Raw genomic sequence first — 20,160 nt, 5'->3', positions numbered from 1 at the left:
AAGGTGAGAAGAAAACGTTAGTGGGAGATCAATTAGAAAGTCTTCTGCAGTAGCATCAAATTTAGTTTCTGGATGTTCAGGGCTGGGGACCAGATTCACAGTCTCTCAAATAATTTTACCATCTTGGCAGAGTCAATCCAAAAGGTTCCACTTTCCCAACGTTTGCTACTTAACTCCCAGATACATGAATAAGCTTTCAAATGGAATGAATTTCAGTTGTTTAGGTATTTTTGTGGTACACTTAGTTCAGATTTAATTGTTCATTGCAAATATAATTGGAATGTGGGCAAATATCATACAGAGCCCTAAAACCTTCTCAATGACTCACACAGGTACCATGCACTCATGTGTTAATTGTCTTAGCAAAAGCCCTGTCTACTTTTGGGAATCCATATGTGTCCCACTGTGATTGGAGTCACTGCCAACTAGTATAGCAATGAGCCCTCTCCCTAATACCTGTGTTGGATTTAATTCCTTAAGATCTCCTAGATAGTCTACAGGCTACTCCAAAAGAGCAGCCACTGAAATCTCCTTCACCATGGAGGGAGTATGATCGAGGGGGGAAGGCACCAGATCCTGACTCCATCATTTACTACCTGTATGTCCCTAGTCTAGTAAATCTTTTTTTTTTGGGGGGAGGGTAATATTAAAGTTTGAATGCCTGCCTCTTAGAGATATGATTAAATAAAATAATGTATGTAAAATCCCTACAATATAAGTATTCAGATGTTATAACTAAAGTTCCTTGAGCCCTTCGTGTTACACTTTGCTTAATTCTTTACATAAAAAATTTCATTTAACGGTCATAAAAAACTGACAAAGTATTAACACTCTCTGTATGGCCGACTAGATATCTAGATGGAAACTCCCACTGAAAATACCAAAAAATGTTAGGTGAAACGTGTTTAAAATCCCCTGAACTAAGAACTGTTATGGCAGTAAACATTCAGTGGGCCAAAATCTAAGTGAAAGCAGGAGACTTCTAGCTATGGAGAAGTGAAAAGGGAGACATCCCCTCCCCAAAAAGCAACTATAAAGACAGATAAATTTGTCAAAAACAACAATTTCAGATCTCTGGAAATCAACCAAAGATAAACAACAATTTGACAAGAGCTTAATTTCTCGACACTGCTGAACTTGAAGTCAGTCTTCAGGCAGCCTGTGACATCCTGGCCTGAGGCTGCCCGGACTTCGCAGCCCAGAGCATTCAGCGTGGTAGTTCTACTGGAGTGGGGCTAGCTGTGAATCCTAGCAGCTTTGTTTGCCAAAGGGGGCTGATATGTTTGGGAGCGGAGGGTGGAAAACCCACTCTCAGAGTGGCAAATGGAAAAAGCCTGCAGCTCTCCTAAGCTTGAGCTTTTAGTCCTGGTTGGGACAGCAGCAGATAAGAAAACGAGCCAGAAATGTAACAGAGATCTTCTAGGGAAATCCTAGAATAAGAGCAGATTTGAGAAGTCTGAAGAAAGAATCTGTGAACTTGAAACAGATCAATAGAAATTATATAATCTGAAGAAGAGAGGGGGAAAAATTGAAGAAAAATTAGCAGAGCCTCAGAGACATACAGAATAACATGAAACCTACCAATATAGGTATAATGGGGATCCTGAAAGGAGAGAGGGAAAGGGGCAGGAAATCTCTTTTCAAATGAGTATTTGTCAAAAACTTCCCAAACTTGACAGAAAAACATTAATCTACAGTTCCAAGAAGCTCATCAAATCCCAAGTAAGATAACTTCACAGAGATCCTCACCATAACACATCATAGACAAACTTTTGAAAGACAGAAAATCCTTTTTTTAATTAATTAATTAATTAATTTATGTTTGTCTGCATTGGGTCTTTGTTGCTGCGCACAGGCCTTCTCTAGTTGTGGCGAACAGGGGCTACGCTTTGTTGCGGTGTGCAGGCTTCTCATTCTGGTGGCTTCTCTTGTTGTGGAGCACGGACTCTCGGCGGACGGGCTTCAGTAGTTGTGGCTCGCAGGCTTTAGAGTGCAGGCTCAGTAGTTGGGGCGCACGGGCTCAGGTACTCTGCAGCATGTGGTATCTTCCTGGACCAGGGATCAAACCCGTGTCCCCTGCATTGGCAGGTGGATTCTTAACCACTGTGCCACCAGGGAAGTCCCCAGAAAATTCTTAAAAGCAGCAAGAAAAGAATGACATCACATAGAGGGGAACAACAATACGCTCAGCCAGTGACTCATCAGAAACAGTGGAGGCAAGAAGGCAGTAGAGGGCTTCCCTGGTGGCACAGTGGTTAAGAATCTGCCTGCCAATGCAGAGCACACGGGTTCAATCCCTGGTTCGGGAGGATCCCACATGCTGCGGAGCAACGAAGCCCGTGCACCACAACTACTGAGCCTGCGCTCTAGAGCCTGTGCTCCGCAACAAGAGAAGCCACCGCAATGAGAAGCCCGCGCACCACAATGAAGAGTAGCCCCCTCTCGCCACAACTAGAGAAAGCCTGCGCACGGCAACGAAGACCAAACACAGCCAAAAATAAATTAATTAATTAGTTAATTAAAAAAAAAAGAAACAATTAGCAACTGAGTCTAACAACATAAAAAATGATTATGGGCTTCCCTGGTGGCGCAGTGGTTGAGAATCTGCCTGCCAATGCAGGGGACATGGGTTCAAGCCCTGGTCTGGGAAGATCCCACATGCCGCGGAGCAACTAGGCGCATGAGCCACAGTTACTGAGCCTGCGCGTCTGGAGCCTGTGCTCCGCAACAAGAGAGGCCTCAATAGTGAAAGGCCCGCACACCGCGATGAATAGTGGCCCCCACTTGCCGCAACTAGAGAAAGCCCTCGCACAGAAACAAAGACCCAACACAGCCAAAAATAAAATAAATAAATAAATAAAATTACAAAAAAAAAACTGCTAAAAAGAATTGTATGTCATCAAAAATTCTTAAGAAAAAAATGAAAGAACTGAATCCAGCAACATAAAATATTATTATATATAATACCATGACCAAGTGGAATTTATCTCAGGAGTGCAGGAATGCAAGGTGGCTTTAATATTAAAAACTCAATTAATATAATAAACCATATTAGTATAGAACAAAAACCAAATGATCATCTCATAGATGTAGAAAAGTATTTGACTTGAAATTATTACAAAACAAAAACATCACAGACTTAGAGAACGAACTCATGGTTACCAGGGGGGAAGGGGGAGGGGGAGGGATAGTTAGGGAGTTTGGGATTGACATGTACACCCTGCTATATTTAAAATGGATAACCAAGAAGGACCTACTATATAGCACAGGGTACTCTGCTCAACATTATGTAACAACCTAAATGGAAAAAGAATTTGAAAAAGAACAGGTACCGTATATGTATAACTGAATCACTCTGCTGTACACCTGAAACTAACACAATATTGTTAATCAACTACACTCAAATATAAAATAAAAATTTTTAAAAAAAGGTAAAGCATTTGACAAAATCCAACCCCCTATCATAATAAAAATTCTCAACAAATTAGGACTAGAAGGGAATTTCCTCAACTTATTAAAAGGTATCTATGCAAAGACTACAGCTATGGTACGTAGTGGTGAAAGACAGCTCTTATTTCTAAGATCAGGAACAACTGACAGGTGCCTGTTCTTGCTACTCCTATTAACACTGAAACAGAGGTTTTAGCCAGTGCAATAAGGCAGTAAAAAGAAATTAAGCCCAATGCAGGGGACACGGGTTTGATCCCTGGTCCAGGAAGATACCACATGCCGCAGAGTAAAAGAAATTAAGAAATTAAGAAATTAATTAAATGTTAAGAAATTAACATTGAAACAGAGGTTTTAGCCAGTGCAATAAGGCAGTAAAAAGAAATTAAGTAAAAGAAATTAAATTAAGAAATTAATACAGATTGGAAAGGAAGAGTTTAATAGTCTTTATTCACAGATCATATAATCCTACACGTAGAAAATTCTAAGAAAGCTACAAGAAAAGAAAGAGAGAGAGAGGGAGAGGGAGAGAAAGGAAGGAAGCTGGATTTTCATATTTTAAAACTACATGTCATAACTTGATGTAAGGATAAAAGAATATGTTACTACTTTGAAGTAAATATTTTTCAAATAACAGAGATTGTAATAATGGGTTTAAATCAACAAAAGAGAATTTAATGAGAGACATGTTAGGTAATTCTTGTGTCTAATTTTGAAGAATCAAATACATAAAGTAGAGCAAGTGAAAATTTAGCTTTCTATCACCTTGAAATTAAATAAGACACAGGTGTTTCTGTTTACAACAAATTCAACAGAAGTCAAGACTGTGTTGGTAGCCAAACAATCTCGTGAAGGATGGGTGAATGTCTGTCTAGACGCTAGACGTGTTTGATCCTGGATCCAGAGAGTCTCCCTGGGTTTCTGTATACAGTCACAATTCAAAGGAATAAGGTCTCATGTTTTTAGTGTCCTATTTCAGAGGGAAAATAATTTAAGTTATCAGATAAAAGTTTACTCTTAATGTTTTTAGGAGTACAAAGAACAATAATGGTGTGTCTAATTTTAGGAATATACATATTTGATGTTACATTTCAAATAAAAATAATTGAATACTTAAAAAAAAAAAAGAAAGAAAGAAAGCAAAGAAGAAAGAATACTAGAACTAATCATTAATTTTAGCCAAAGTCACAGGATACAAAATCAGTATACAAAAATTAATTGTGGGATTTCCCCTGGTGACGCAGTGGTTAAGATTCCATGCTCCCAATGCAGGGGTCCCGGGTTTGATCCCTGGCCAGGGAAGTAGATCCCACATGCATGCCACAACTAAGAGTTCACATGTCACAACTGAGGAGCCCATGTGCAGCAACTAAGGAGCCCACATGCCACAACTAAGGAGCAGGCAAGCTGCAACTAAGGAGCCCACGAGCCACAACTAAGACCTGGTACAACCAAACAAATAAATAAGTATTTTTTAAAAACTTATTTGTATTTATATGTGCTAGCAATGAACATTCCAAAAGTGAAACTGGAAAAACAATACTTCCCAATAACATCGAAATGAATAAGCTATGTATGAATAAATTCAACCCAAAAAGTGTGAGAATCATACACAGAAAACTACAAAACACTCCCAAGAGAGTTAAAAAAGAGCTACATAGGGGACTTCCCTGGTGGTCCAGTAGTTAAGAATCCAATGGTTAAGGATCCAATGCAAGGGATGTGGTTCCTATCCCTGTTCGGGGAACTAAGATCCCACACGCCGCAGGGGAAAACTAAGATCCCACACGCCGCGGGGCAACTAAGCCCGCACACACCGCAACTACTGAGCCTGTGCGCTCTGGTGCCCACGCGCCTCAACTAGAGAAGCCCGCATGCTGCAACAAAGATCCCATGTGCCACAACTAAGACGCGATGCAGCCAAATAAATAAACTAATTAATTAATTTTAAAAAGTGGTTCCTTCTGCATTTGTTTGAAAAAAATAAAAATAAATTAAAAAGAGCTAAATAAATAGAGACATATTCCTTGTGTATGGATTTGAAGACTCAATATTGTTAAGATAGCAATATTCCCCAAATTGATCTACAGATTCATTGTTTTTTAAAGCTGATGAGCTGGTCCTAAAATTATGTGTAAATGCAAGGAACCTAGAATAGCCAAAATAATTGTGAAAAAGAAGAAAGTTTGAGGACTTATTTAACCCACTTTTAAAACCTAGAGTTACAGTAATCGAGCTATAGTGGTACAGAACCAACGGCAGACACATACATCAATGGAACAGAAATAAGAGTTCAGTAATAAATTTTTACATTTTTACTCAGTTGATTTTTGACAAAGGTGTCGGGGCAATTTCAGTGGGGAAAGATGAACTTTCCAACAAATGTGTTGAGCCCATTACCTCACACCACAGCAAAAAAAAGGAACAATACTGTACCGTGCACTTAAAATTTTGTTAAGACGGTAAACCTCATGTTAAGGTTTTTTACCACGATGAAATAAAATTTAAAAAAATTAAAATTACAAAGCATGCTGTTAAGGTAAGAAAGATGTAAAGGGGTGGGGGAAACACACATATTGAGGAGAGAAAATATGGTGTAGAAATTCAAAATTATACATTGAAGGAAGTAGGAAGGAGGTAGCAAGAGCCCTGGGCTCGAGGGGAGAAAAAGCATCACAAGACTCATGAGTGAAAACAGTTATTAGGAGCTGAGTGCAAACGAGGAGAGGTCTTCTCAGAATTGAAGGGAGAAAAAATTCAGTGGAAAGTATGTCTTTTTAAATAATAGGTAAAATTCAATTGAGTAACATGTGTGTCAGATAAGACTAATACTTTCCATCAGAGAGATACTGTGTTTTCTTATCATACTGCAGTTTGATTCAACGAATACCTGTTGGGGCATAAGATGTGTCAGACCCTGGGCTGAGTGTTGAGGACCCAGGGATGGGAGACACACGCTGAGCCCAGGAGGACTGATGGCCTAGGACAAGGTACAGACAGATAACCGTGCATACACAGGGCTAAGTGCACACCTATGTGGACACATGGTAACACCTATGCGGATGGTAACTAACTCACACCACAGGTAGGAATTAGTCAAATGAAGAAAAAGGAGAATGATACACTTGGCACCAGGAACAGGATGAGTCCGAATGTGGTAGAGAAAGATTACATGGAGTTACTTTAATGCTCTAGTATCTCACTTCACCAGTGAATATTAATTTGGTCTGTTTCTCAATTAAATGCCGACTACTGGTTGCTGTTAAAGGATAAGACCACCACTCAGCATCTGAAATCAAAAGCGCTGACGTTATTGCTCACCTACGTGCAGGAGGGTCAGCTGGTCAGAGACCTTCTCATTGGGCAAAGCAGATGGATAATCATAGGATTGTGGGCAGGAGTTTGTTTTGGATTAGTGTTGTCACAAAGGTGGGAGTGGGTTGTTGTCAACCTTAGACGTGTGGTTTGTGTTCGTTGCAGAGGCAGGAGTGTCAAGTCAGCCTCGGCAGAGGGGTCAGAGATGAGTCAGCTTCTGACCGGCTGTCTTTAGGGGCAAGGCTCCATCTGACCGGCTGCTCCAGAGGCAAGTTCACTGAAGCAGGTTGTCACCGACTGATTAATCAGGTTGAAAACCAGTTCTGGTGTTGGCTTGTTACAATGCCTGTAGTAAAAGTAGTTTTTTCCTAGGGGTGCGGACCTTTTATATATTCTCACTCTCCCCTTTGGTCTTCTATCAGCCAAAGCAAAAGGAGAGACCATGAGTGTGATCCAGATGTCCTCCACTGTGCTTGATTCTCCTTGAAGACAAGATTTTATCTGTGGGTCTGATTTTCAGTTTGCGTGTCCATCAGCATAAGTCCATTCTGTTTTTGTCTCTAAGTCATTTGTTGGAACATTTGTTAGGACAGTGGCTCTGTAGATTTAAGACTCCAGATAAACAAATCAAGCTGTGCAATATACAAGTGTAACAGAGTATTACACGGAGGAGGTGGAGGACATTCTAAAGGCACCATCTGGATTTTCCCAGGTCCGACCATGAAAACACGTCCCAACAACTGCCTGAGTCTTCCTTGATAGCCCTCCTTGATAATCCACTTTTCTTTTTGCGTGGATAGAAATTGTTGTACCTCATCTCTGGTGTTGATCCAGGTACAAAATGAAGTGTCAGCAATGGCACAGACTCCCCTTGGTTAGCAACCGAAAAATCCAAGGCTTTGCTGATTTCCATAACTATCTGGGCAAAGGAATTTTAACTGGTTGGCTTACTATTTTCTACATCAGCCAAAGCGGGGGACAAACTGTTGAGGACCCCCTGAGCTGAAGAGTAGCCATGCATGGGATGGGTAGCCTCAGGACCCTACTCCACCAGTGTTCGTCCTGCCCTTTCAGGCCCTGTTAGAGGATGCAAACCCCTGAGGGTACTGGGACACGGACACTGAGACACACTGTCTAACTAGCAGGCTGACAGGACAACTGGTCCTGGCCCTGGACTGGTACCCAGAGGCTGGCCCCCACATAGGAAGAGAGCGGCAGGGGGCTGCATTACAGAGGTGATCAGCCTCACTGGGGCCACAGGCAGACTGTCTTTAGGGCTCGTGGTAAACTGTCCCTATTACATCCCAAGAGAACTGTTATCCCTTTGTGTCAGTGCAAGGACATTTTTTTTCATTTTCGTATTGCATCATTATTGGTAACATTCGTGTAGCCTATCTCTACATCATACATCCAATTAGCTGCACAAGCGACAGTTCGGGAGAGCCAAGTAATAGAGTTAACGATGGTCATCATCCCTCAGTAAGACAGGAGAGAGAAAAATATCATCAGAGACATAAAGAATAAAAATACACAAAAAAGATTGTGACAGTGGTTTTAGCAGAATCTTGTTCTGATGGTCTTAGGCAGAAGCGTCTGCTTTGGGCAGTGGTCTCTTTAGTTTAAGGATTTTCCGTGGACCAAATGCTCCTCGAAGTTATATGGAGAACCTCAGTTTAAGATCAGTTTAATGGGTGTGTGTCCAGTTCTGTTTACTTCCTAAAACTCTTTGAAAATGTTCATCCCATGTTAGATCTAAATCAGCAATGTTCCATTCCGACTTATTTTTTCTGAGACTCCTTTTTCAGGGTTCAGTCCATTTACAAAAAGAGAGGACAAGGTTTGCTCTACCTTAGCTATTGAGTGTACCCAAGAAAACTGTCTGAAAGTTTCCTGAAGTCTGTTTTTTTAAAGTCTCCTGTTGATTCACCTTTATGGGTGTTTACATTTTGAATCTTTGTGTTCTATTACTTATCCAGCACTACTCAGATGATTACATGGACGAGGCCCCTGTCTACAAAAAGTTTATCATTTTACTTAAGGGATAAAACATACCTTACAGTGAGCAGATAATCCACCTTGACAGTCTGTGTTCTGAGTAGTGCAGCAACTGTTCTCCTGGCATTGGAAATTAAGAAAGTCTATACAGTTACATTTTCCAAGTAATTGAGCCAACACCTTTAAGTGTCAAATTTTGGTAACATTTTTAACGAGAAAAAAATATTTTAAGTTATCACCCTCTTCTCTGCCTCATGAGAAATGGCTTTGGAGGAAAGCAATAATTGTTGAAGAACTACTAAATGGTAGGTGCTGTCCAAGTATGGTCTCAGTTCTCACAATAGCCTACAAAGGAAAGCCTTTGTGTATTTTTATCACACAAATAGTGTGATTAAGTCCAGGATGCAAACCCAAATCTGTCCCGTTTGAAAGTTAAAATAACTTTTAAAAATAACTCAGTCATTACGAACATCAAAAATCATGCTCCTCTGAACGTGAGTGCCATACCCTGGCTGTTGATTATGTAGGACTGCTTGTCCCCTGAGCTGGAAGGCCACCGACTGCTGCGTTTTGATGGCTCTTCCTTTCCTCAGTTATGGTCTCTTCACTTCTCACTGCTGTCAGCGTACTGTCCACGCAAGATGGTGCAAACTGTACCTACAGATTGCACGTGCAGACAGTTGTGCAGGCATACAGACTGTACCTACAATTAGGCCAGAAGGCCACGGGTCTTTAACAGTGGCTCCAGTTTTTACAGAATAAAATTCAAGATCTCTGTCACAGCACTGCTATTGGCTTTGTTCAGGCTTTGCACCCATGTTCTGACCAGTGGCGTGCAGTGGCTTCTGTTAAATGAGGGGTGACTGTAACAGGAGCACCTGAGCCCCAGGGGCCTGAAAGCCCTCGAATCTAACTACTAGGGCGGTAGATATAGGCATGAGGGGTAATCTAGCTCAGCTGATAAATGGCCCTTGCCTTTACCTTATTATATTTTGATAAATCTTCTGGGGACTTCCCTGGTGGCGCAGTGGTTAAGAATCCGCCTGCCAATGCAGGGGACACGGGTTCAAGCCCTGGTCCAGGAAGATCCCACATGCCGCAGAGCAACTAAGCCCGTGTGCCACAACTACTGAGCCTGCGTGCCACAACTACTGAGCCCACGTGCCACAACTACTGAAGCTCGTGCGCCTAGAGCCCATGCTCCACAACAAATAGAAGCCACTGCAATAAGAAGTTTGCACACCACAACAAAGAGTTGCCCCTGCTCACCGCAACTAGAGAAAGCCCGCACAGCAACGAAGACCCAATGCAGCCAAAAAAACAAAAAAAAAAACCTTCTGAGTTAATCCCATCTATACAAAGATTTCCCAGGTGTCTCCTTTGCTTGAAATAAAGTAAAGGTCCTCCTGCAGACAAATCCTATCCCTGCAACTTATTATCACCCCATGATTTTAAGCAAGTTGGATCACTTCTCTGAGTCTGTTTTTTTTTTTTTCAAAGGTGTTTGGCTGATTAGACCACCATTTCTTTTCTTCTTTTTTTTTTTTAACATCTTTATTGGCGTATAATTGCTTTACAGTGGTATGTTAGTTTCTGCTTTATAACAAAGTGTATCAGCTATAAAAATATGGAACGCCTCACGAATTTGCGTGTCATCCTCACGCAGGGGCCATGCTAATCTTCTCTGTATCGTTCCAGTTTTAGTATATGTGCTGCCGAAGCGAGCGCTGAGTCTGTTTTCCTCATTCATAAAATGAGGATGCTAATAACACAGTTGTGACACTTGAGAGAGATGGATACTGTGCCAGGCACTTAAGTGCTCAATAAATGATAGTGATAGTGATTATTATTACTGAAGTAAGTGGCAAGGGGTCCTTTTACACTCTAGTGCCCTAATAATGCTCAAAATCTTCCTCTAGTAGCCTGCGGTATTCCAGCTCCACCCTCAACAGGTCTCTGTGCTGGCCGTGCGGCCTACTGAAGGGCCGTCCTTGTGCTGGGGTCACCCTGTCCTCATGCATTTGGAGTCTAAGGACCGTCTCTTTCTGCTCTCTTCGCTTCCTCTCCTTGCAAACACACACAGTGGCCCAGTGCACATTCACACAGCCTGCACTTCTGCGTGGGGAGGGACTCTTAAAATAATGTCTAGGATGTGTTCTTCCGTGGGAACTAAAGGTGAACCCGTCAGACTGCTGGACACTCTGGCTAATGCTGACCCTAATTTAATTTGAGTTGTAAAGATTTAAGAATGTTGGCCTCAGTTAAAATCTGCGCTAAATTTTCACTGTGGAAATGCTTGTTTTTGAAAACCATGTCATCACAGATACCATGAGTAATTTGAATTTAGATGAAAATGATTTCTAGAATTATGGCAAACTAGCAAGGGGTGTATTAGTCAGCTATTGGATGGTTTTTCCTGGAAAACTATGTATTTCCTTCTTAAAAATGCAAAAAAAGATATGCCTAGATCATTTGCTTAAAGTGGTTCTATTGCTCATGCAGTTACGTGTGCACTTTACCAGCTTCCCCACGCTGCGACTGGCTCTTCTGGTGGGTAACTTCCTGGAAAGCTTAAAATAATTTAAATAGTCTATATGAGCCTTATGAATAAATGAGGCCCTCACTAAAAACCCAGGTATTTAAAATGGGCTGATTTCCATTTTGACTTTTTTCTGAGAGCTTTCTTGGGTAGCCCTTTCTCAGGAAGAGCAGGAAAGAGTGGGGCTGTGTCTTGATGACAGAACCCTGTGAAATCCTCTGGGAGGAGACCGAGGAGAAGGGTGCCGCTCAAGGTCATGCATTTTAAGATGCTTTGTGTTTTAAGAAAGATCTTTTGTCATTTGTACCATGAGAGCTCATTATGAGACAAAATACTTTAATCCAAAATATACCTTAATCTTCTAAAAAAAGTTCTTTAAAAAGATAGTCCAGGGCTTCCCTGGTGGCGCAGTGGTTGAGAATCTGCCTGCCAATGCAGGGCACATGGGTTCGAGCCTTGGTCTGGGAAGATCCCACATGCCGCGGAGCAAATAGGCCCGTGAGCCACAATTACTGAGCCTGCACGTCTGAAGCCTGTGCTCCGCAACAAGAGAGGCCACGATGGCGAGAGGCCCGCGCACTGCGACGAAGAGTGGCCCCCACTTGCCGCCATTAGAGAAAGCCCTCGCACAGAAACGAAGACCCAACACAACCATAAATAAATAAACAAATAAAATTTTTTAAAAAATTAAAAAAAAAAAGATAGTCCAAAAAATTTTAGGTTAATATATCCTTTTGCTATGAGAAAACGTTAACTCCTTGTTTTAAAGGCTTTCAATCCTACTTTTATGAAGAATCAAGTAGGAAACAAATTAGATGCAGACTATTAGTAAAGTTTTGAGAAACACAGAACCTTCTGGGCTCCACCTCATTAAACCCAATTGTGAGCTCTTGTTGATGCTGTTATAAAAATACTGATTTGAATATGGTACCAGAGGTCCTCTCTTTGAAAAATGTTTTTGTGAGATAAACTTTAGTTCTCATAGTATTAGTTACACTTTTGAATATATTATGCTTGCTTCTGAAATGACAATGTACATTCATAAATATAATTTGGGTTTCCATCAAGTGTGGCGCTTTTTTTTTAACTTTTTTTTTTTAATTTTAATTTTATTTTTTTTTAAATAAATGTATTTATTTTTGGCTGCACTGGGTCTTTGTTTCTGTGCGAGAGCTTTCTCTAGTTGCGGTGAGCGGGGGCTACTCTTCGTTGCGGTGTGCAGGCTTCTCATTGCGGTGGCTTCTCTTGTTGCAGAGCACGGGCTCTAGGCGCGCGGGCTTCAGTAGTTGTGGCTCGCGGGCTCTGGAGTGCAGGCTCGGTAGTAGTGGCACACGGGCTTAGTTGCTCCGTGGCATGTGGGATCCTCCCGGACCAGGGATCGAACCCGTGTCCCCTGCATCAAGTGTTTTTAAAAAGTCAAATTGTATTCAGAAGTTGCTTTAGTTTGACAGGTCAGGCGAAGTCAAATATAGAAAGTGAGCACCGGAATCTATTTGTGGAAACGTTTAGACCTTTCTCAGGCTGGCCCCAGCCGGCCTCTGCAGCCACACCCCTCCCAGCCCCAGCCTTGGGCTCTGAGGATCATTCCTGAACAAGCCTCCCTTCTGCACTTTGTTTACGCTCTTCTCTCTGCTTTTAAGCCTCTGCCCCTGGACAACGCATCCTTCAGGGTCTGGCAGAAACGCCATGTCCTCGAGGTGGTTTGTGTGAATTAGTGGCACTGTTCTTGGCAGGACGGCACTGTTCTTGGCAGGGCTGCTCTGCCTCTGCCCGTGGCCCTCTCCATGCTCCTGGGACCATCGAGGGGCAGACACCCTGCCTCACTCTTGTCTGTGTCTCTTCTGACAGCCTCCGGGCCTGCTCCACATGATAGGTGCTTACAAACGTCAGCTGACTGAATTGACCTTTCTATCCTGCTCTTCCATCAGAGCAAAAGCCCCAAAAATCATCAGAGTTACAGGTTGTGGAGAATTTTTTAAAGCAGGGACTTTTCACTTCCCTGCCGGAGGAGCCAGCTAATAGCAAGTCTCCCCATGCGGCTACGGGTGTTGTTTTCTCCAGCGGACAGCGCTCTGCCCCCGCGCACCACGAGGGGGGTTACACAGAGGGTTCCCGTTACTGCAGTAAATGCAGGTCAGAGATCAGTCGAGAGGTGAATTACATTGTGAGATACAAGGACCAAGTTTCACCGTGGTTAAGGTTTTGCCTTTTTCTTTCTTTTGATAAAATTCTGGAGACTTCCCTGGTGTGACGCAGTGGTGAAGATTCCGCGTTCCCAGTGCAGGGGGCCCAGGTTGGATCCCTGGTCGGGGAACTAGATCCCACATGCTGCAACTAAGAGTTCGCATGCCACAACTAAGGAGCCTGCCGGCCACAACTAAGACCCTGCGCAACCAAACAAATAAATAAATATTAAAAAATAAATAAATAAAATTCCAAACAGTTTTTTAATAAATATAATTTTTCCTCAGATTACCCAGGCTGTTCATTAAAATGGCAGATACCTGGCCCTCACCCTTGGCCAATTCTGGGCTACTGGGTCTGAAGTGGGACCTGGGGATCTGAGCTGTGGGAAGCGTCAGGCGATTCTGGTGGGAATGCCTACAGGACTGCACGTTGAGAAACACAGATACTGGGAGGAAAGGAAGAGGTGACATCATGTTAATGGAGGTTTTATACGCTCAAAATATTGACTAAGCTTATGGTACATAATCGGGCCCTGAGCTGGCTTTTAGGGGAGACCCAGAGATGAATGAGGCAAGGTGTCTTCCCCTGGACAGCACGTGTGTTCCAGGAAGCTAGGTCAGGCCATTGGTCAGAGCATCCTGTACTCACAGGTCATCAGAGCAGGCTGTTGGGTACGTTCTGAACTCACTCCAAGAGCGTTCTGGGCTTAGAGACACACTTCTTAAGCTCAGGTTGAACAAGGAAAGAAATGTACTTTTTCAACGGCCGAAGAAGTTCTCCAGGGAATGCCAGGGTCTGCTTTATTCTGAGAAAAGACTTGGATTTGAACTACACTGAATGACTCACCATGTTTTTGCTGTCAGTGTCCATGAAATGTATTTGCAGTTAATCCTATGAAGGATTTTCACCTTGATTATCTGGCACCCTCAGTGGGAGCCCAGAAATAAGTACTCTCAGAGGCCAAAGTTTGCTATGGCTCTCAAATCGCAACTTAGCTTTAGTCATTTTCGTCATTGACATCCTACAAATTCACAGAGAGTGGGCAGTTCCACATTTCATTGTGACAATTAGTGAGAAATTGCACTCTATTCAATCAATGTATAATTGCAATGCTGCATTATAATGGTTTCATATTTGTCTTTGATTTCTCGGTAGACTGTGTCTTATGGAAAAAAAAAAAAGAACACCTTAAACTTGTTATTCTCTAACACGTAGTACGGATATGAAGTGGATAGCCAAAGTATGCTTACAGATTGCTTAAAACTAACTAGAAGTTTAAAGTGTTTCTGATGCTGAAATGAGAGAATGTTCGGAAGCTTCTACAGTGTGAAAACCCCTGACGGACAGAGATGATAATGTTACTGAGAACAGACGAGAAATGTCTTAGGAGGATGTTGTCCGGGCCTCTGACTTGTTGTTTATGTTTGCAGAAAAGCATAAGGGAACACAGCCAAAGCCTTGTGCTACTACACGTTCTATGCTTTGCTTTTATGAAAAGAGGTAAATTGCTAAAAGCCACACCGATAGCAAGAATTTTGTTCAACAAAGCAAATCTTAGGTATGTCTCCATGTAGCCTAGTGTATAGAACCATCTATGTCCATAGCATATTGTGAAAACAGATCGTATTGTTACTTCTGAATCCTTAAGAAAATGTTAACTCTGGAATCGTCAATTCACTACGGCAGGGAATAACGTAATATATGTTTTAAAACAGCATGAAGACTTGAAATGGAAAAACTTTGATGCTTTGAAGAAGATATCAATTATTTTAAAACCCTGTCATTTTGAGTAAAATGTATTATCTTCAACTAGTTTATCCTAATTTATACATGTGATCATTTTTTTAATCACTCCCTTCCTTCACCTGTTCTTGGGTAAATATAGAAATCAGCACAAATTATCACTTTCTGTAAATCATTTTATTTACACACAAGCTAAATACACCAAAGACTTATTAAGATCTTTTTTTTTCGGCCACGCCATGCGGCTTGTGGGATCTTAGTTCCCCAACCAGGGATCAAACCTGGGCCCCGGTAGTGAAAGCACCAGAGTCCTAACCACTGCACCGCCAGGGAAGTCCCAAGACCTTTTTTCTGCCGTAGTTATTCAGCACATACTGTCAAGCCTCCTTTAGAAGAAACTCAGGGAACAGAAGGATGCATACTTTGCCTTCGTACTTTACATCTTGTGTGTCTACATTTGCAAGGTGTGGAATATATTTGATTAATGGTTCTTTGCAGGGTCACTTGAGAGAAGTATTAGTATAAACTTGGCCTGTGTCCTGTTAGGTTATGTCCAGCCCAAGTTAAGGGAGGTTAGTGATTGTTCAGGCAGGCAGACCTGGGGGAAAAAGGAACCCAACAACAGACACCAACAAGTTCTCTCCATATCTGGGCTGAGAGTCCTATATCCTTAAGAAGATAACGTTTATAATCTGACAGGAAGTGAGTTTTCAGCTGTTTGGACTCAGCGCTTGACACATTCTGGAAAGCTAGTCATCGCTTTTTGTTTTGACAAAAGAGCGTAAGAAGAAAAAAAAGTACCCAGGATGCAGTGAGGAGCTGGTCCATTCACGCACTCAGTTATGTTTTCTTGACTGTCTGCCCGGGTGCAAAGCGCGGGGCGCACAGATGCGGATTAGACACTCTTCTGCCCTCCAGTGACTCATAGCCTCATCAATAGGGAAACGCACACGAAGATAAGTAAGAGCAGCACTACTTATAGGAACCTTGATCTCTGCTCAGAGGGCGGCAGAGGCTCCAGGAGGGAATGGCCGCTGGCAGAGGTACGAAGGCTTTCCTAGGGGCGGCTACTGAGCTGAGCCTTAAAAGAGGAGTTTGTCACGTTGGGGAGGAGAGGCCAGTCCAGGCAGAGAGCAGCCTAAGCGAAGGCCTGGAGATGAATAACCTCACTGCTTGGGGAACTGCAGGCAGCTGGGAGAGCCTGGAGCACAGGGTGCTGGGGGTGAGGGGGCGGGGGGAGATGGGAGGGGAAGGAAGGTGAGGACTGGGCAGTGCGGTGGCCGGTCGTCAAAGCTCTGTACACCTACGGTGGAGGGACAGGCCTGAGATGTCTGAGGGGTCCTGTCGGCGGAACTGGGTGACGAGCAGGTGTGGGGACAGTGTGACACTAGTCTGAGCTTGTGGCATCCACACTCGGGCTCCCAACCACGGCCCCAGGCTCTCCCTCCCCACTGTGGGCTCAGCTCTTGGACCTGCAGGACAGGCTGGGGAAGTGGGATTGGGAAGAAACAAGGAAAAGATGGGCCCAGAATTGGAAAGAACTGACAGGCGAGGCGCGTTGAAATCCGAGGCCCAGGGCTGGGCCGGACGGAAGCCCAGGGGTCATCCGGAATCAGTGGAATCCCACAGATGGGACAGCGCTTCTGTAATTGCAGCTTATTTGGCACCCAGGGCTCAGTGCCAGAACTTTCTGGTCAACTGTCTACATTTCCTCTTGGAAATGATATGACATTTCAAGCACTTGAGTTTCCCTCCAAAATCAAGCAAGTCCAGGCTCTAACCAGTGGAACTTGGTCTGCCCTTTGGGCTCTTTTATTTGATTTTCCTGGTCGTCTGTTTTGAGGAGCAAACAGAAGGGAGATGGACGTTTTCTTAGCAAAAAAAGGCTGGCGAAGGACAGGGAGGGCTTAGTGGGTGAAAAGGGTACGCGCACACGAGAGAGTGCCACCACCCGTGTCCTGTGAGCCCGACACACCTAGACAGGCCTATGGCGTGACCCGGAAGTTTGTAAAAGGCAGATGAGCCTACTTTCCACCCTGTTCTGAAGGGCTTTTTTTCTGAAAATACCCGAGAGCCCTGTGTTAACTAAGAAGGGACAAGAAGCTAGGTCGTGTCTTCTAGGGCTTTAGGCTCCAAATCTGGAGCTCCGAAATGAGTGAAGAAGAAAACCAGAGAGCAGACAACCAGGGTGCGAAGGACATTGTCGCGAGCATTATATTAGCGTGAAGAGACCGTCTTCCACACGTGAGCCAGAGCGGCCCCTCCACCCAGACACGGGGGCAGCCTCACTCCTGGAAGCCCACAGGCTGCAAAATTCTTGTCTGTCTCCTATGCTGCCACCTGACAGCTCCTACCCCTCTCGAGTGTTTGACCAGTGCATTACTCTGATCCATCGTGTCAGCGAAACTTTCTCCCCACCTGAAGGCTCAGCTTATTTCTCAGCCCTTCAGCCTCTGATCGGCTCTATCCAACCTCAAAGGAAACATTTAAGAAAGCTTCGCCCCTACAGCCATCAATCATAGATGTAGCGGACAATTAAATTGAGAGCGAGCAAACCTAACACCAGCGGCTTCAGAGAGCCCTGCTTTACTTACACAATGTCCTGGAACACGAAGGAGGAAGAATGACCATCACATGGAGTGCATGGGAAGAACTAAAAGGAAATTCCTATCATAGTACTTGGGAATAGTTTACAGCACATGTCCATCCTCCTCACCCTTCTCCGCCTAAACATAGTTACCTATAAGTTAACCTTTGCAACAACTTATGAAATTGGAATTATTATCCGAAACTTACAGATGAGAAAATTGAGACTTAGAGAAATTATACTGACCAAAATTGTCCAGCTATAAGTGGTGACACAGGCATATGAACCATGGTCTGTTTCCAAAAGCCCACATGCTTTTTCCCTGGCCCATGGGAGCTTACAACAGTGAATATATCATTAAAGCTTGTTGAGCCATGCAAGCAACTTTGGGAGCTGGGCAGAACTGCTCCAGACTCGCCCTCCCCTTTGGGGTGCAGCCTGCCACCTGAAGGCAGGAAAGAATAAGCCTGCCACCTGAAGGCAGGCCTGCAGGGAGAAGGATGTCAGGAACCACCCCGCTGTGTTCAAGGCCCCACAGACAGCAAGTCCTAGAGGATGCCAGGGAAGGACCACGCCCCTGCCCTCGGCCAGCGCCCGGCCAGGCTTGGTGTGGGGAGACGGTTCCTCCCACGCCCTGCAGAGGGAAAGACTCTATGACCACCAAACACAAGGAGAGCAGGTCTTCATCTTGGCAGAAATGAAAGAGGAGAGAGAAGCATCTTCTTCTATGATCCACACCCCCCGACCCCACCAAAAAAACCTAAAGTATATATTTTGCACTGGAGGTCCACTGGGGTATGACTTGCAAAGATAACTTCTATTTGCCTGTTTCTGAATAAAGGAAAGTCAGGCTCAGAGGTTCTGATGGCATATACATTAAAGATATGAGGTATCTCATTGAAATTCTAAAGATGTGCTGATCCTACCCCAGGATCAAAAGAGTTTTCTTGTAGTGCTGGTGCTGACTTATTAATAAAGACCGTGCTTTTATTTGATTATTTATCTAATCAGCATTCACTTTCAGTTTAAGCTCATTAAGTCGCTGGTAACAGAGTGGTGCTGAGAGTGTACTTGGTGGTAGAATTACATCCAAGTGAGACAGAGAGTGTGTTCAAGGGCGGACGGTCAGAAACAAAGGCAGAGCCTGCAAGCCCGTGTCACCCGAGTGGAGCCTGTGAACTGCCTGACAACCAAACAGAAAGGGCACCTACGTAAAAGTTTAGTTTTGTAGCGTAAGGGCTGAACGTTATAATTAAATACACTTAGTAAAAGGGAACCGAAAATGACAAGCACTCTAATTATTTCAACAACCGAGAGAATAATACCCATTCTTTATATGCTTTACGTTGGGGAAGCTTTCTTAACGGGCTTTTATGTGAACTTCTGATTACGCCCAGGTTGCTGGCTGCTGGGTGTGCCCAGACTGGCTCTGAGCGACTTGCATTTCATGTTTGCCCCCACTGACTGGTCGTCTAAAGTGCTCGTAATATAAACCAGCCTAATAGTATCTCTTACGGAGCAGGTAGCTAAATCATCTTGTTCTTACCTGATGGGTGGTTGCCATGGTCAACTGCTACAGATAAATCCTCTTCTTTAAGCCCATCCTGGCCCACAGATAGGAAATTCCACTTTTTGTTGGACTAAGAAGCCTCCAGCCGCCCCAGTGCCACACTGGAAGAGGGCCTGTGAACAACAGAGTGTGCAGTTAACTGAGGCCGGCGTGTCCCCTCCTTGGAAACGCTGCTGCTCAGACTTGGCACAGTAACGGGCTAAATTATTTATCCAGGCGGAAAAGAGGGAAAGTAGCTAAGAGCTTCCTGAGTTTATAGCCTTGATCCCTGGGTTCATACTGAGACAGGAAACAGGTCAGGCTCCATAGGCAAAGAGAACAAAAAGGTTCCCTCTGAAGTCCTCTTATGTCTGCGTGAGTCCCAACCAGGGTGAAAATAAGCTGTTCCCATCAATCTTCTCAGATTCACTGAGTACTGTGTGTCAGGCACTGTGAGATATAAGACAGATGAAAAGTGGTCTTTGCCCTCAGTGAGCCTGTAACACATCCACTAGGCCAGAGGAAGCCGAGGAGAAGTTAACTTTCTGGTTCATTCATTCCAGACCCGCACATGTCAGGCACTGTGCTAGGTCCTGGGGTGCAGCACTGAAGGAAGATAGGAAACCATATGATGATGGACGGAAGGACCATCCGACCAGCATGATGATGGGAAAGGAATTAAATAACACAAAAGAGGAAATGCCATGAGGTGTCACGTGATTAATCTCTAAGTGACACATTGGGTAAAGGCCATGTGATGAGAGCAGTCTCGGTTCTGGTCTTGGTGTTGCTATAAAC

General features: G+C 43.6%; 2 protein-coding genes across 7 annotated transcripts in view; one reads left to right on the top strand and one right to left on the bottom strand.

The window, feature by feature from the left end:
- MGLL (monoglyceride lipase) overlaps window positions 1–19,497 on the bottom strand; it is a 231,021-nt gene extending 211,524 nt beyond the window's left edge. The window contains exon 1 of the mRNA XM_082414021.1: window positions 19,360–19,497. The gene's annotated coding sequence lies outside the window, so the exon portion shown is untranslated. The remainder of the gene's footprint in view (window positions 1–19,359) is intronic.
- KBTBD12 (kelch repeat and BTB domain containing 12) overlaps window positions 1–20,160 on the top strand; it is a 56,849-nt gene that overhangs the window by 17,428 nt on the left and 19,261 nt on the right. The gene's annotated exons all lie outside the window — the stretch shown is intronic.

This window comes from Balaenoptera physalus (assembly GCF_965194825.1).
Source record: "Balaenoptera physalus genome assembly, chromosome: 11".
Lineage (NCBI taxonomy): Eukaryota > Metazoa > Chordata > Mammalia > Artiodactyla > Balaenopteridae > Balaenoptera > Balaenoptera physalus.
The sequence above is the reverse complement of the archived record's forward strand: the minus strand, read 5'-3'. Positions and strand labels throughout refer to the sequence as shown.